The sequence below is a fragment of the Cornus florida genome, unplaced genomic scaffold (assembly GCF_030987335.1).
Source record: "Cornus florida cultivar Cherokee Brave unplaced genomic scaffold, ASM3098733v1 CherokeeBrave_3.0.0_Hap2_Chr08, whole genome shotgun sequence".
Taxonomy (NCBI): Eukaryota; Viridiplantae; Streptophyta; class Magnoliopsida; order Cornales; family Cornaceae; genus Cornus; species Cornus florida.
The window spans coordinates 32,659,679-32,677,893 of NW_026775578.1; the positions used below are offsets into that span (position 1 = coordinate 32,659,679).

General features: G+C 34.0%; 1 long non-coding RNA gene across 1 annotated transcript; it reads right to left on the reverse strand.

Annotated features, from left to right (window-relative positions):
- Window positions 1–13,907: 13,907 nt before the first annotated feature.
- On the reverse strand, window positions 13,908–17,053 carry LOC132271178 (uncharacterized). Its single transcript, XR_009469660.1, has 3 exons — window positions 16,465–17,053; window positions 14,234–15,834; window positions 13,908–14,123 (listed from the first exon to the last, which is right to left on the reverse strand). It is a non-coding gene; the product is annotated as an uncharacterized LOC132271178 (long non-coding RNA).
- Between the last annotated feature and the right edge of the window lie 1,162 nt (window positions 17,054–18,215).

The window sequence follows — 18,215 nt, forward strand, 5'->3', positions numbered from 1 at the left end:
TCAACTCTCGCATCTCTACTGGTGCCATTCTATACGGTGCCTTAGCAATAGGCGTAGTGCCTGGAGCTAAATCAATAACGAAATCTATCTCTCGACTCGGTGGCAAGCCTGGAATTTCCTGAAATACATCCTGGAATTCCTGTACTACCGGGATGCTGTCAAGAGATACCGCAGTCGCTTCCTGTGAGTCCTCCTCAAGAACGAATAAATAAATGCTAGGCCCTCTATCAGGTTGTGGTACAACAAGAAGATACATCTCCTGTCCTGGTATAGAAAATACAATAGACTTTTCGTAACAGTTAACCTGAGCATGGTACTGAGATAACCAGTCCATCCCAAGTATAACATCATACGAATGCATATCTAATACTATCAAATTTGCAAGAAATCGAAGCCGGCCCATATCTATAAGGATATCACCGCTATGCTCTCGTAAAATTGCGCCAACTCCCAATGGTGTATAAATATTAAGAGGTTGGTCACATAACTGAGTCGTCATACCAGATAAGATAACAAAAGATCTAGACACAAAAGAATGTGATGCACCAGTATCAAACAGTATACGAGCAGTTCTACCATGTATAGAAAACATACCCTCAATAGCCTGAGGAGCCTGCGCATTATATGGCATGAAGTTATAAACTCTGCCATGATGCAACTGCTGTGGAGGTTGTCCCGGAGGAAATGGTGGTGCTGGAAGTGCCGAAAAATTCTGAACTTGCCCACGTGGCATCGGTGGGGCCGGTAGAGGTAACGGCTGATTAGGTCTCGGCTGCCCATACTGTCCCTGCTTAGCTTTGGGACACATCTTGGCCGGATGCCCAATCTCTCTACAGTGATAACAACGTCCCATAAAAGGACCTGCCTGCCTCCTCTGTTGACTTCCCGACCACTGTTCCTGTCCGGTCTGAGGTATCCCACCTTGTCTACCCTGATTTGGGACTCCATCCCTCTGCACATCTGGGTTTCCTTTGTTTTTCTTCCAAGGTTGATGTCCTTGAAATCTGCCCCGATCATTGGACTTGGCACCACTGCTGCTTCCTTTCTCCACTGTCTGGTAGTCTCGGTTAGTCCGCTTATCTCCCTTGGACTTCCGGTAATCACTCCTCATCTGGCAGTGCTGTAAGGCGGCATTAACCACCTGGATATAAGTAGTATATGCCGGACTACCTAAGATCACCACTTTAATCGGCCATATCAACCCCTTCACAAAGCGGTCTCGCTTCTTTTCTTCCGTATTGACCTCCTCTGGTGCAAATAATGACAAATTAATGAACTTCTGTTCATACTCAGCCACCGTCATATCTTCCTGTTGCAGATCCAGAAATTCAGTCTTCATCGCTGATCTTACTGACATAGGAAAATACTTGTCGTCAAAGCGAGTCTGAAATTCAGCATACGTCAATCTGGTCCTCTCATCGACAGTAGTAATAGACTCCCACCACTGCAATGCATTGTCTATCAGCATAAACGTAGCCAGCATCTATTTCTGCACTTCGGTACAGATTACCATCCGAAGATGACGCTCGCTCTCCTGTTTCCACTGATATGCTAACAGGACATCTGTGGACCCTGCAAATGTCGGTGGATTTCCCCGGATGAACGAGTGACGAACTTTGTCCCATGACATTGGCTGTGCCACTGGTTCAGGAACAGGTACTATCGGAGGAGGTTGCTGGTTTCGTAGAGCAGATGCAACTCCTGCTGCCACAGCTCGTGCAATGATATCAGCAACTTGAGGAGAAAATTCCTGATTCTCATTTTGAGTTGGGGAAATACTGCGATGACGGTTCGCATTCCTTGTCCCACGCCGAGACATCCTTCTTTTAAATTCAGAAAAATCTAACGTCAGTACATTATAATGGACCGACTAAAAGAATACAAAGAACCCTAATACTTAGGCTCTAATTATCAGAATACACAACGCGGAAGTATAGTAATCACAGATCCCTAAGACACTCGAACCTGGAATGCTCTGATACCAACTGTGACACCCCCACATGTTCCACGCATAAGTTGATCAGGCTTATACACGAAAAACGGGGGATATCAAAAACAATTGGCAATATACAAGCATGGAATACAAAATGATGGAAATAAAAGAATTTAGACAGGAAAGAAACATTAAATAATACAACATCCATCCATACTTTATTTAAATACCGTACTTCATTACAACTTGGAAATCCTATGTCAAGGATCCCTAAATATAACCCTGAGAGTTCAACGTCAAAAGTAAATAAAAACTGAAACTGAAGTATTACATAAAACTTCTACCCTGCACTGGATCGTAAGAGTAGATGAGTTCGGATGATGGTCCCACACTGCTAACCTCAGCCTTGAAACGGATACTGACCGTATCCTGAAATAACAACAATGGTGGGTCAACCCCACGAGCAAGTCCTCTCTACTATGACCCAAATCAGAGAATCAAATAAATTAATCATTATGAATCGGATGAGTACTATATCTGTATACATCCTACGGGAACTATCCGATGTATAACATGACCTCAACCAGAATAGACGGTGATCACTTAGACTCACACTAGGTGGTTAAGTGTCGCCTTTCCCTACCCGGGAAATCAGCTATTATACATGGTGCACGGTACTGACAACACAGACTATAACGAACTACACAGTGATAACACCTCGCAAAGTACTGATGAATATACGGAGCATATAATTTAGGCAACACATGCCAACAATATTAAGAAATATACCGAGAATGTCAATTTAGGCAACACATGCCGATAATATTAATAAATATACCGAGTATGTCAATTAGGCAACACATGCCAATAATATTAAACCACATACCCCGACAGCCACACATCTGTCTATCGCAACGAATGCATAAGGTATAAATGAGTCTAAACTTATTAGTCAGCTCACATGGTTCTATATGGCAACACATCCATATAATATAAATGCGACATAATAAACAGTCCATTTATTCCCTGAAATGCACACAGCATGATAATCATGATTTATATACGATTAACAGTATAAACATCCCATAAGATATCATGGATAATTTATCTGACTAAAACCATGGCCTTATTTAATTTAGCAGTAATGTTTGATACCATTTAATACGATAATAACACTATTTATATTTACCAATGTCGTTAAATAAACCACATTAGTATCCGTACTGAGAACGAGCCAATAAATGCTTAGAAAAGATTAATCGGCCATAAGAATAAGTAACGGGTATAAAAATAATAATTTCGTGGCCCGTTAAACCCGTAAATACCAACTCAGTACCTAAAAATCCAAGTTTAAGGTTCTGGAATTTACAAAACAGGCCCTAGGGGTATTCTGGTAATTTCCAGCAGCTGTAGGGACCCCACACGCGCCTTCACGCGCCTCCCAGAGCCTCCCCACGCGCAGCCAAGCTTTCCCACTCTCCCACGCGCCTCCACGCGAGTCTGGCATCAGGCACGCGCCCGCACGCGCTCCCACGCGCGTCTGGAGAGTCCCACGCGCTGCCACGCGCGCACTAAGGGTGCCTTGCTGACGCGGCGTCCTCCGGTTGGTTGGCTGCATCAGCTTTCCTACATGCGCGCCACACCGGATCAATCCACCTGCATCTCCTCCATCCAACGTTCCCTGATCCGGGTGTACCGCGATAACATGGACCGCGGTGCACCGGATCAATCGCTGCTATTTAATGGTCCAGATGCGCGCGCATACCCTCCTATGGTGCGCCGCATCACACCGGATCACTCCGGTCGTCTCCCCCATTGCCGGCGACCGGAAAACTCGCCGGAAGGTCGCCGGAAATTGCAGAAAATGCCCGGAAAAATCTAGAAAATTTTAGAAAAATCCCTAAAGTCCTATTTAATTATTTTTAGCCATTTTTAATTTCATAGGACATTAAATAAATATATACCATCCTATATAATTAAAATTCCATTAATTTAATAAAATAAAATTAATAATTTATTAACCTCCAACCCTTGGCTCTATGCATAAAAATAAGCTAAACAATTAATTTATTAATTCAAAGGGGAAAAGTAGATAATAACTTGCCTTTTTGGATTTAAAATAAATCCGCCGGTCTGCGCGTAGTCGGGTAAAATTACCTACACCGGTCCAAGCTTCTTTCTCTTTCTCTTTTCCTTTCACTCTTATAAAATAGCTCTCTAGAATTTATACCTTGCTTCTAACTCCCTTTATTTTCTTCTAAGGCAAGCTAGTTAATTTATATACAAAATATATAATATAAATATTACAAATATCCTATTTTTTTCATCAACTATCCATCCTCCCAACCATAAGGCTTCAATTCCACCCATAAGCATTGATGCAATCCTATCCTAATCTCTAATTTCATCATGACATTGGTTTAAATACTATTATTATTATTAGTATAACTATTATTATTATTATTACTAATATTATTATTAATAAACTTTTATTATTATTATTATTATATTATTATTATTATTATTATTAAACTAATATAATTATTATTATTGTTATTACAAAATAATATATTATATCATCATAATACTTTATAACACAAATATAATATTCTAATTAACTAATATTGCTTAATTAAACATAATCAACAAATAAAATTAATTATAATAATACATGCACAAATAAATGAATAAATTTACTATTTTAACATACACAATTAATTTACATGCACCATTAAATGAACTTAATATAACAATGAAGCATGCACAATAATAGGTACCGGAATCCACACATAATTGAATTTAAATACACTAAACTCTTTAATTAATTACGGGGTATTACATCTTGAGTCATCAGATAAACATAATGATTACCTTGCTACTTAAGTCTTGTATACTCCTAAATTAACATAATGGTCAATTAAATCACTTTTCACTTGTCTTAATAGTGTTAATTCTCTAAATGACCCATACTGAATAGACAAAAAATTGAGAATAAATTGAATAAAAAAATTCCCATTCACAATCATACATAAGGTTCTCAATTTTGCAGCAACATTAGTCATCTAAAAATAAATAAAATAGTAAAAAAAAAACATACCCATACACGGTAAGAGTACCAACAAAATTGCATAGTAGTGATATAAATTAATAATTTTCGTTTTAGATATTTATCTATAATACGAAAATAGTCTTCTAGTCAAAATATTCCTTAGCACTATCACTATGGGAAAAAATTATTCACATAACTATAATACTTAATCTGTTCGATCTCTCCCAAACTTTATAGAGAATCTTTTCTCCCTCACTGTCTTTATCAGTAATAACAGTAAGTTTCTCAATTTAAAATGCTAAATCAAGATTTAACACATCTAAATTTTGAACTTAACTTACACATTCCATTATAAGAAGTTAGTCCTATTGAGAATCAAAATAGATGTAGTATGCACATTAAGAGATATAATAAAACAAACATAATAAGATAAAATGCTCACAATAATAATGCTTTGAGTTAACAACACGTATATATAACTTTAAAATATAAATACAATGTATAACTATAGTACCCCTTTGGGTGGCAATTATAAAATACTAATAATGATACTTATTTGTATTTATATGTATACCTGCATTGGTGATGTATTATTTAATTAAACAGATATGTTACCTTTGGATATCCTATATCTACCTAATTAAAAAATACATGCAATCTCTTGACTTTCATTTAATTACTTGAAAATCAATTCCCTTTGGAGAATTATTTCTCATAATTAAATAAACTCAATATTCATAAATATCACAAAAAATAATAAGCATCATAATTCATGAAATATTGCAATTATGTTTACTACAAAAATTAATATTCATCAACCATTATGGTTAGACCACTTTGGTAGCTACTAACCTTTACATAATATGAATATTAAACTTGATAGTAACTAATTTATGATTAATTATGTCTAGTACAAAAATTAATATTCATCAATCATTATGATTAGGCCACTTTGATAACTAACAATCTTCACATAATATGAATATTAAATTAGACAAAAATTAATTCATCATTAAGTTATATTTACTACTAAAATTAATATTCATCGACCATTATGATTAGGTCACTTTGGTAACTACTAACCCTCACATAATATGAATATTAAATTAGCTACTAACTAATTAAATATTAATTTACCCATTAAACATTATACACATATACTCATAAATGTCGATTGAGGTTTAAGCAACTTCGATCTCAAAAACTTAATAGTCCGAAATTTCATAGAAAATATATTTTTATTTTATATACAAAATAAAACATATTATTTTATTTTTCGGACTTAAAGATCATAATTGAATTAATCTAAAATCGACTATCCATCATGTATATATGTTTGGGTATAAAACAACAAGTTATTTGCATGTCTAATAATATTAGATTAAATTTCTAAACTCACAAATTATTCTAGAAATTCAAATTCCTAAAATAAATAAATCACATACCTCATGATTTTCACATATTTATAATGCATAAATAAATGGTTAGATATAAATACCTCGATTCATGATATCAAACCTTGTTGAGATTAAATCCAACGTCTAGATCCTTTAACCACGAACGAATCTGCAACTCTGATCAACAGGCAAAGGTGGAAACTGGTTTTTCTCTCTTGGCCTTTTACACACATAAAACTTTTACGTGTTGTATCATTTATTGTACATAATTGATAGAGTATATGCACTTTTATAAAGGAAGAGAAATGACCAGTTTTCCTATTAGTAACATAATTCTACTTTCCATCAAAGTAAGAAATAAGAAAGGAAAACACTTCTCCAATAAGTAATTACCAAAAAGGTAATTATAAGTTGAACATAAATAAATAATATTAATTGATATCTATTTACTTAACCACCAAGTAATATGTCACATGTCCAAATCATGTGGGCTACAATTAAATAAATAATCTTACACTTGTACCTTTGTCGAATTGTTCAAATTAACACCGGAATGAGAAAACCCTCCACTCGATTAAGAGGTTTATAAAAAAAAAACACCCCCTCACATTGTTCTTTATGTTGATAGATTGGACATGCCAATTAAGAATGACGATTATGGGGACATACCACTGTTGCGTACAATCACTAGAATATTGGGATCGCAGCTATGGTACAAGACCACTGTGGTTCTGACCCCATGCCATGGAATTGGCTCCACCTGATCATCACCATCTCCATCTCGGGGGTGCTAGTAGTAGTTATGATATGTTTGTCACTCAAAAGTCTTATGTTGTACAGAAAAAAATTGCCAGGCAGTGGGGATGATGCAGATCATGAATTCGATTATTTTAGCACCGATTCCTTTGAATTTCCTTTTTTCCTCCCTTTTCCAATCAATCCCCTAGTTGTGTCCCCAACTCCATCATTTTCTTAATTTTCCCGCAGCAGATGATTACTTATCATCAGATTCGGATGGTGAATCAGATAACTACGATGATTTGCCACCAATTAAGGTTCTAACAAAGGCCCAGGTAGCAAATCTCACAACAGGCCTGAAGGCGGCTTATTTTGATGAACTGAAATACCGAGAAAAACTATTCCTGAAGAAGCAGTTCTACTTGAAAGGAAAAAAATGTGTTACTCCTTGCCATATGAGAAGGAGGATGAATTTCCTATTACTTTCGATTCTCAGCATCCAACTTACCCGAATCGTTTTCCTTCTAATACCTTCAGCTATTGGTTTATGAGGCCAGCTGAAAGTATTGTATTACCCAAGGATCATGAGTTTGGTTACAACTCGTTTTTCATAGGTAAATTCTGTGAAGTTAAAAACAGTATACCTATAAGTTTTTTGGGCATATTTTTGAAGGAGAAGAACAGATTCGGAGGCTGCGGAGGCTGCGTGGAAATAGCTAGTAAAGCAAAGCATGTGGAAGGGAAAGAAACTTCTTTACATTTTAAAACAGGGACTTTTAATAGGACAGTAAGCTCTTTTTATGCTACTCTCATTAGTAACACGAGACTTATTAATCACAGAAAAAACAAAACAAGTTTTGGTACTTCAGTTACTTTGCTTGGTGATGGCATAACAACTGGAATGAAAGTTGAGGACAAATTGCTTGTTAAGAAACAACTCCAATTGGTGTTGTGTGGGGTTGTAGTAGCTGGTAAAGGTGGTGTTACTTATGGTAGCAGTTTTGAGGCCACCTTGAGGGATGAATATCATCCAGTACGTTGCTCACTGGTAACTCTGAGGGATGAATATCACCCAGTAGGTTGCTCACGGGCAATTTTGGGGCTCTCTCTCGTGGACAATCATGGAAGTCTTACCGTTGAATCTCATTTTAAGTCCGTGATCCCTATTGGATGGTTTTCAAAGTTGACTACCCTTTTCAAGTTAAATAACAAGGGTACTGGAACATTCTCTGTAGGCTTTAGCAGCTCAGAACTTCTTCAAATAGCCATCATTGGCCTTATGATACCTCTGCTGAGGAAGTTACTACTTGGTTGTCCTCAAAAGTTGCATTTCAGATAAAGATGATGAAAATTAATCATAAAATATAATTTGTATGTTTAGGATAATTTCTATTTTTTATTCTACTACTAATTATTTCTAGGTTTATACATTAATTCTTTCTTTATGTGGATGTTAAAGGGTCTTATAGATTTGTATACCATGCCAAGTACATGAGATGCTTCATGGTAATGCCAGGAAAATTTATGTTAAAGGGTCTTATAGATTTATATTTGTATACTCGATTAAGAGTTTTTAGTTTTCAGCTTTCAAAAACAGTTTTCAGAGAATTACAACATAAAACTGTTTTCAGTTTTTGTAGTTTAAAAATCAGTTTGGTTGAAAATAGTTTTTTTGAACTAAGAAAAAATAAAGGAAAGTGCACATCACTCTTTTATTTATTTAATTTTTGAGATATTAACAAACAACTAAATACGAGTTGGAGGTGAATTACTCTTCAAGTACTCTTAATAAAATTGCACAAATACCACATCACAGGTTTAAATAGAACAGTAGAGGTGCTTGACTAGGTTAAATTAAAATAGAGAGAATGATGTATATGAGATGTGTGTCATGTACAATCATTAAGTTCAATTTTACATTACCAACACAAAACACTGGTACGAGAGAAATGACTTCATCTAGCATTGGCTACATACGACGCCACATTGATCCCGCAATTTGGTTTTTGGTTTCTAAAAGCCGCCATTTCTATAGTACAATCAGCAAATAAGTGCTACCATTCTCCTCTACCAACAAGATCAACATCTATTGTTGTTCAATCTGAATTAGTTATTCACGAGCAAATGGAAAGGAAGGTCATGATCACTGCAACTAGTAAAAAAATACATCAAAGTCAAGTCTAAAAGTAGAATCAATTGAGCACAAATGAGAAGCTGGACTCTATCAGGACTTTATTAGGACTACCAAAAAATATATATAATTTATATTATATATTATATGGGTTGATTGTAAAATATAATGATATATATATATATATATATATATATATATATATATATAAATGTAATACCCCTAATTTTAAAAGGATAGTCTCGGTATTTATTTATTTGTTTTAATTATATTTTTAATTATTTAATTGATTATTTAACTAATTGCTTATGTGTTTAATTGAATTAGGTATTACTTGATTATTTGATTATGTGTCTATGTATTATTTGTATTTGTCTATGTGTTAATTGTTTAATTAGATTATGTGTTTAAATGGTGTTTTGATTAATTGTAAATTAAATGTTTCCCTTTTTTTATTATTTTAATTTATTTTTCTTTTATGGTTATGGTTAGTAGTAATGGGCAACCAATTGGGTCTCATGGATTACTTGGATAGTAGATTGGATGTGTATGGATTATTACCCATGAATAGTTGTGTATGTATATATATAGATATATATTATATACATATATAAAAAGGAAAGTAATTTATTAATTACTTTTATAGTAACTTAAGTAGTAATATTTAATCTGATGTATATGTTTTATATTTAAATAATAAAAATATACATAGATTTGATACGTGTTATATTTTAAGTTGCTTTATAATATTATGGTAATTAAGTAATATTGGATAATCCATTAATAAATAATGGAATGTGTATAATTTATTTATTTAATAAACATATACATAAATTATATACGTAACATATTTTATTTACCTTTTTAATATATATAAAAGGAAAAGTAATTTATTAATTAATTTTATGGTAACTTGGGTAGTAATATTTAATCTGATGTATATGTTTTATATTTAAATAATAAAAATATACATAGATTTGATACGTTTTATATTTTAAGTTACTTTACAATATTATGATAACTTAAGTATTATTGGATAATCAATTAATAAATAATGGGATGTGTATAATTTATTTATTTAATAAAGATATACATAAATTATATACGTAACACATTTTACTTAACTTTTTAATATTTTAATATTTATTTTTTTTAAGTTGACTTGGATTGGGAAAATGATTAGGGTTATTTTATTTAGCCTATAAATATATAGCTATAGGTTGTAAAAGGGGGTTAGAAATATTCACATGATATATTCTAGAGAGAGAGTTAGAGAGGGAAGGAAGAAAATGAAGGAAGGAGGAAAAAAAATCCTGTAGAGAGAAGATCGAGGAAGAAGAAGTTTAGCTTTCGATCTGAAAGTTTAAGGCCTTTGATTTGTGTTTCTGTGTATGCCTAGGAAATTCCAGGATTTATTAAATACATAAAATTAAATAATTATGCATATTTAATTGGATTAGAACATAAGTTTTATGAAACTGGTTCATATCTGTTCTTGTGTTATGAATTGATAAATGCATGATTTTGATTTGATTTCCGGTGTAAATTTTTATATGTTTACATTATGTATTTTTCATATATGTAGAATGATAGAACGTAGAAACATGTCTAGGATTCCTGAACATTAAATAGAAACTAGGTTTGGGTTTAAATAAATTTAAATAGACTCAATCATAATGATGCTTTCTATTTGAATGTTTTAAACAAACGAATGGATTTAATCTTTTAAAATGTTTTAGCAATTAAGATTAAATGTGTAGGATGAATTGGATATGGAAAATACTTATTTGACGGTATAATAAAATATTATCATGTATAAGATTCAGTTTGTGTAGGACATATAATATAGAAAACTTAAATAAATAATAAGTCATTCATATTTTGTGATAACTTGATATCATATTATCATAGTTATTTCTGGATTGTTTGATGTATTTTCTTAATCGTTATATCAATTGTTGGATTGTGTGGTTTAATGCACCGATATGGGACGGTAGCATTCTAGGGACGAATTAACTTATCAGTTAAGTCCTACCTATTTTATATAAGGGAATGAATTAACTAAAATGTTAAGTCCTACTTATATTCAAGTCAGGTCAGCTGAACAAGTTGAATAACTTATGGAGGATTAATTTATTATATAAGGGAATTGATTAACTAAAATGTTAAGTCCTACTTATATTCAAGTCAGGTTAGCTGAACAAGTTAAATGACTTATGGAGGATTAATTTATACTGAATAGGATAGTTACTAGATTATATATATATAAGTATGGTGCCATGATATGAGTATGAGTCTCAGGATCAGTGGTTAGGGTGCGTATATCGCCAAGGATGTGTAGCTAGATATAGTGTAGTTGTGTACCCTGGTAGGTCTAGGTACTCATGCCCATTATATGTGCGTTTTACATGTTGCCTACTATTCAGGTTGAGACAACCCTATAGTTTAGTGAGGTTCCTTTCGTGTGTGTATGTATATATATACGGACTACTAGTTATTGTTGGATTGACTAGGATGTATGCGTGTATCAGATTTTTGCTTGGACTGTAATAGAGTAGAACTTGTTTGTGGGCCTGACCCACTATTATTTTTTAGGTGTTCGTCAGGAGTAGAGATTGTTCATGCTGAGCGGGGATTAGTCTACTTCATTCTTCCGATACTACATAGGAGTTCCTTTATGATCTAGTTTCCTGATTTAAACAGTTATTGCTGTCATTTGTTTAGTTTAGATTTTCTAGGGGTCCACACAGTATGGATTCCCGAGTTGTATTTTGGAGGATCAGTTGTATCAGAAGAGTTTATTAATTAATGAAAATATATTTTGAGGTTTATTATTAGATTATCATTTTAGTTTCTTGTCAGCATTTTATTTATTCTTCTTTATTCTTTTGTACTCTATGTTCGTTTATTATCAATTTGTTTTGATATCCTCGAGTATTCGGGCGTGGGCCTGGCCAACCCGCATTCAAAAATTCGGGGGTATCACAGTTGGTATCAGAGCACTCCAGGTTCAAGTGTCCTTATGAGTGTCTTTCGTTATGTGACTTCCGCGTTGCGTCTCTTAAAACTTAGAGCCCATATTAGGATTCGTTGTACTCTATTTACAGTTTGTTAGGCGGAGCTGATGACAATTATATTATATAGTCATTGAATGGTTGGCACTAGGAAAATGATGGGTTCAAGGCGAAAGCAATAAAGACCCAAAGGAGTAAATGAGTACGTTATCGATTTCGTTGCTAGAAGGCAGAGTTAAGGATCGATGGTTTAGGTTCGTTTGGCGTTACTTTAAAAGTATAAGTCAAGGAAGGATTTAGGTGTGCGTGATAGGTCACCACATATCGGGGCCAACACGACTTCAGTTGATCTCAAAAAGGAGACAAGTGAGGAGTAGGAGCCGAAGAGGATCCTAATGGAGGAGATTTATGTGTATCCAATACAGAGGGTACTAAATCTTGAAGATGATTGATCGCGCGAGGTGATCCGAATTGATAATAGTATAACGAATGTTATTAGTAGAATTAGGGTTGATTAATCTACAAATAATTAAGCTTTCTTATCATCTCTAAAAGAGGTATATAAGAAGTATTGTTCAGGAGTTTGGGGATCGGATGTGTTCTTATCAGAATGAAATACATAATTTTTAAATCACATACAAGAGGGCATTGGTATTATGTTGTGATGTTCTAATTCGCTTTAAAAGCCAAGTTAGATAGTTTACATTCAACATATAAGAAGGATGAGGGTTAAGCTCTTGGTATTTGCTTAGGCAAACATTTGTGTTTTTAAGCGATATTTTAAAGGATATGTTTCGAAATTGGATGATTATTTACGAAACTATAAAAGGAAATTTTGAAACAATCTAGTAAGGTTGATTTCAAATGAGACTTTCTTTAATAAAAAGAACGATGTCCTAAGTAAGAGTATATTTTGTTTTATTGTGTTTATCATATGTGTTTTATTTTTATTTTTGTTAATTACTCGGGATTTGGTATGTGGTTTAGTTGGGGACATAAGTGTGTGATCAACCAATTATTGTTTTAATAATATGGAGTAATAGCGCTATTTACACTAGATTTGTGAGCGTACAGTCGTAAGATTTGGTAAATACACATAAATCTAGTCAATATATTGGACCTGAATATGTGTCATTATGGTGTGTTTTGGGATGAGATTAAATCATCACTACGAGTCAAACAATCTAGAACGATTAGTTTAATATACTCACTACAACAGTTTCAGCTTTTACCAGCGCTCAAAAACGCTGGTAAAAGCCTTAAAAAATGCTGGTAATTCAATTACCAGTGCTTCTGAAAAAGCACTGGTAAATCCAGTGTCGGTAGGGCTTTACGAGCGCTTTTAGAAAAGTGCTAGTAAAGACCCTTTACCAACGCTTCTAGAAAAGCGCTGGCATAAGGTATTTACCAGCGCTTTTTGAAAAAGCACTGGTAAAGGGTCACAATTTTTTTTTTTTTTTTTTTTTTTTTTAAAAAAAACCCACCAGCGTTCCTTAAAGAGCGCTGGTGATTACCATTTATTTATTTGGTGGTGGTTTTGGTTTGTTTTTTTTCTTTTCCTAAAGAAACCCATTTATAATACATGTTTATATATATAAACAATTATCATCCAAATGTCTACCAATTAACCTGTCAAATATGAAAATAACATCCAAATTGCATGTCTACTAATAGATAATGTTGTACTGAACACCAAGTTTTTACAAAAGAACTATACACAAAATGAAAAGAATTTTTCACAAAAATAGTAAACTCAACCACGACCCCATCTTCAAACTTTCTTTGTTCTAGCGTCAACTTTATCTTCAAACTTCTCCAAAAACACTTCTTTTTCAGAACTGTTCGCCCTTACAATGTACACCTGGATAAAGAAATTGAATTAATATGACATGTTTTTGCCAAACCATCTGATAGCTTCATTCAAAGATTGGTAAAACAAATATACATGAGGGACATTATTAGAAAAATTACCTCTAATCAACGGGCAGAAGTACAATCTCAATTTCTAGAGTGATTTTTCTTTCGTTTCCATTACATTCCTCTACACAAAAACCACAGCTATCAAGCAAAAAGTAGCGAAGATTGTGTAGAGAACTTGTGCCCCAAGTTGCTCCAGCAGGCGCAGAAACAACAAACCGACAAAAAAATTTATTAACTGTTGAAGATGCCAATTTCTATAAGCAGGGAATAATCAGAAGTTCAAGATATTGAAAAAGGCACAGAATTCATCCAAACCATATGCGTCATCAAGCTATATATAAAAAAGTAAATTAAGAACTTGCAAATTTAGCTAAATTAAGAACTTGGTTACAAGGTTATAAATTAAGAAGGTTACAAGATTATATTATTATTTTTATATAAACTATCTTTATTTTATTAATAGGATAACAAGTCTAATATTAATTTGTTTTGAATATACATATTTTTATTTTAAATAAAAGTAATATAAGAAAATAAATAAATAATCTTCTAGGACATTTAGGGAGAGATATTTACCATAAAATAATTGCAAATTTTTCACTCTAACATTGCAAACCTCATTTCTACTCTACTCTATTTTTTTTCATTTGGATTTGAGTTGATATCTCTTACCAGGTTATATTAGACAAACAAGGCAAGTTCTAGTGGAGAACTTGGGGTTCATCTAATTTCAACTTTGGAAATCTAACCTGGGTTTTCTAAAATGTTTTATAGATGTCAAACATGTTCCGGTAAAATGCAACACCAAAAGAAATTGAGTAATGATATAAAAACCGATTGATTTGTGTTGACATTCCTATGAAATAGAGTCCAACAAGGAACTGTTATAGTTTCTCACACAGTGGTACCTACTGGCTTGCAAGTCTTAGCCCAATGTCTAAAACCTTATCCATTCATCCCACTAAATTTCTCTCTCTCTCTCTCTCTCACACACACACACACACATACACACAGTGTTTGCAAGTAGCATGATGTTTATATACTCAAAACTCTTTCTGGCTTGGCGAGGAAAGCTATAGCATTCATTGAGGTGTTTGCTGAACAATTTGTATTAAAGAGTAAAACATGAACCTTCATCTGAAATACAATCTTTACTAAAACATGCGACACAAAAATGCATTAATAGGCTATCGTGGTTGGTTCTTTCCTGCTGCTGTGCTTTAGGTTTATTCATAAATGATGCGAAAATTCATTGAACAACAGAAAAACATATAAATAGCATAATCATAAATTGAACTGAATTGCAAAAAGAGATCAACCAAACAGTTCCTCCTTATATGTTTCTTGCCATAGTTCCTCAATCAATGCTTTTGGTGCTGCAATAGTAAAAATGAAATAATGATATATAACGAGAAAGTAAAAGAACAAAGACCTGTGAAGTACCAAAATTAAGAACTTGCAGATTAAACAGCTTGTTGGCTTCGTTTTACCGGGAAAGCCGGCCAGTGAACATTTCACAATGTAAAATTGCTTGATAAATGAACAACTTCAGCCCAATAACACACTGGCTCCTGATTCTTGTGCTTCTTGCATGAGTCTGGTCCATTTTAGTGTGTAGATGGCATCAAACACTAAGGACTAATGACTCGAAGCTTTTTGCCAAAAAAATAGTAATTATTAGTCAGTAAATTTGGTGGCCAATTTAAACACACATAACAAGCTATATATAAGAACTTGTAGATTTAGGAGTTTAGATAATAACTGCCTATCACATCAAGCTATATATAAAAGAGTTATCAAGGTTATAGCCTCCACAAAAATTTGAAACTCTAAACATAGAAATATATATCAAAACATAGAGCATGCTTCACAAAAATTATTTATGACAACACAGATAAATTTGGAACTTCAAATCTCCAAAGTTAGGGACACAACCCTTGACAAAATTTTCAGAAATAATTTTCAAACACAGCCCATCATCACTAACCATCCTCACAGAATATAAATCAAAGCATTCTTAAAATCGCAGTCCCAATGATCAAATACAGGTTCACAGTGATTTCTCAATTTTTCCACAGTCTTCATTATCACAGTTTCATGCTTCACAATATTTGTAACATGGCAAAACATATATAAAATCTCACATAACTAAAATCCCGAATTCCCATTTCAAAATAAAATTCCAAAAATCTCCAAAACAGTTTAATTAACCCTTTCTTCAGAAATTTTCAAACATGAACTCATTTATATATTTATATGAATGACAGGGGAAAGATGTTTACCCGAAAGATAGAGAGAAGAGCAAAGGAATGAAGAGAAAAATTCGAGAGAGAGACCAACTTGAGAACGATGAGATGACGGCCTGAGATTCTCCGGAGAAGATGACCGAAAATTGCAGCGGTGGATGGCGGCGAGATGAGAATGTTATCTCCTTGGCTGAGGGTCGGCCGGAGACGAAGCCGATGGAGAAGAAATGAGATCTAGAGCGAGAGGCCGAGGTTTGGCCAGAGATCTAGCCGAAAAACCCATAGCAGAGAGCTCGAACAAAGAGAGAGGGGTTGGCTTCAGTGGTGGTGTAAGGATATGGGGTGGAGTGATGGTGGTGGCTGTGGTGCAATAGGTTGAGAATGAGAATAGAGATGGAGGCGATTAGGGAGTTGCAGAGAGAAGGAGAGAGGGCATGTTCAGAGTTAAGACCGAGAATAGAGATCTGGCAAATAGGAGGCTGAAGAGAAACCTAGGGCTCGGATGAGATAAGGTTAGAAGAAATAAATGGAAAATAAAAAAAATAAAAAAAGTGAAATAATGTTAAAGCGCCAATTTTTCCCGCATTAAATTTCACACTATTAGCCCTATACCAGCGCTTCTACTAAGAGCGCTGGTGTTAGTTCACCTGTACCAGCGCTTTTTAAAAGAGCGCTGGTACGATTGCACCTATACTAGCGCTCTTTAAAAAGCGCTGCTATGATTACACCTATACTAGCGCTCTTTAAAAAAGCGCTGGTACGATTGCACCTATACCAACGCTCTTTTAAAGAGCGCTGGTAAAACCCTAATATGTTGTAGTGACTTTATGTTAGGTATGGATTCGTATCATATTACAACGTCATGATATTGGTGGTTGTTAATGTTTCAGTATGCATGAGGTAGTGGTAAATAAAGATCACTGTAACGCCATGATGATATATCAGAGGTGCTAGATTTGCTGAACATCTTCTTGAAAATTTCAGAAGTTGTTACCAAGTCGGAAGGAGGATTTAGTACTGGATTAAGTACTTATTGGAATGACACCGAGTGAGGATAGGAGACTGAATAAATATTCATCAGTAAATTCTTAATGAATAATTTATTCACAAGGGTGTGCCATTAGGAGGAATTTGCCGGTATTGCACATAGAGGAGGAAACTAAGTCTTTTCATTTCCATAAATAATATGGAATTATATTTTAGTCACAATTTGCAATAATTAGCTGTTGCTAGGAAATTGATGACTTATGTAGAGGATGGAAAGATATCATATTATTTTGAAGTTAGACAAAGAAGTTGGATTGTCATTAACTTATCTTAAAGAAACAGGGTGTGTCAAAGACAAGATGGTGAGACCAAACACTTATATAAAGATAAGGTGCATGGTATGTATGGAAATGTTGTAGTTTGTTGACTTTTGTTGAGTTAAAGTCATAGTTGACTATTGATAAATGGAATTACCGATTGACTTTCAATATCAGTAAGTTTATCACAGATCAGTGGTGGATAGATTTAGTTGTAGAATTCGCTTTTGAAAATGCTCCAATTTAAACAATGGGTACAGACGAAAGCTGATGGTACCGGATTAATGGTACTTTCTGCAGACAAATTGGATGGAGGATGCAAGGACTGAGTTTCACAACTCTTAGTTCTTTATTTATCCTAGTGGAAACATGATGCTTCACGGTATAAAATAGACGTTTGGAGGACAGGTAGGAAGGGGGACATAGTGATTTTGTCTCCCATTGTAATTTTTATTAGATAGTCGAGATGGACCATCAGAGATC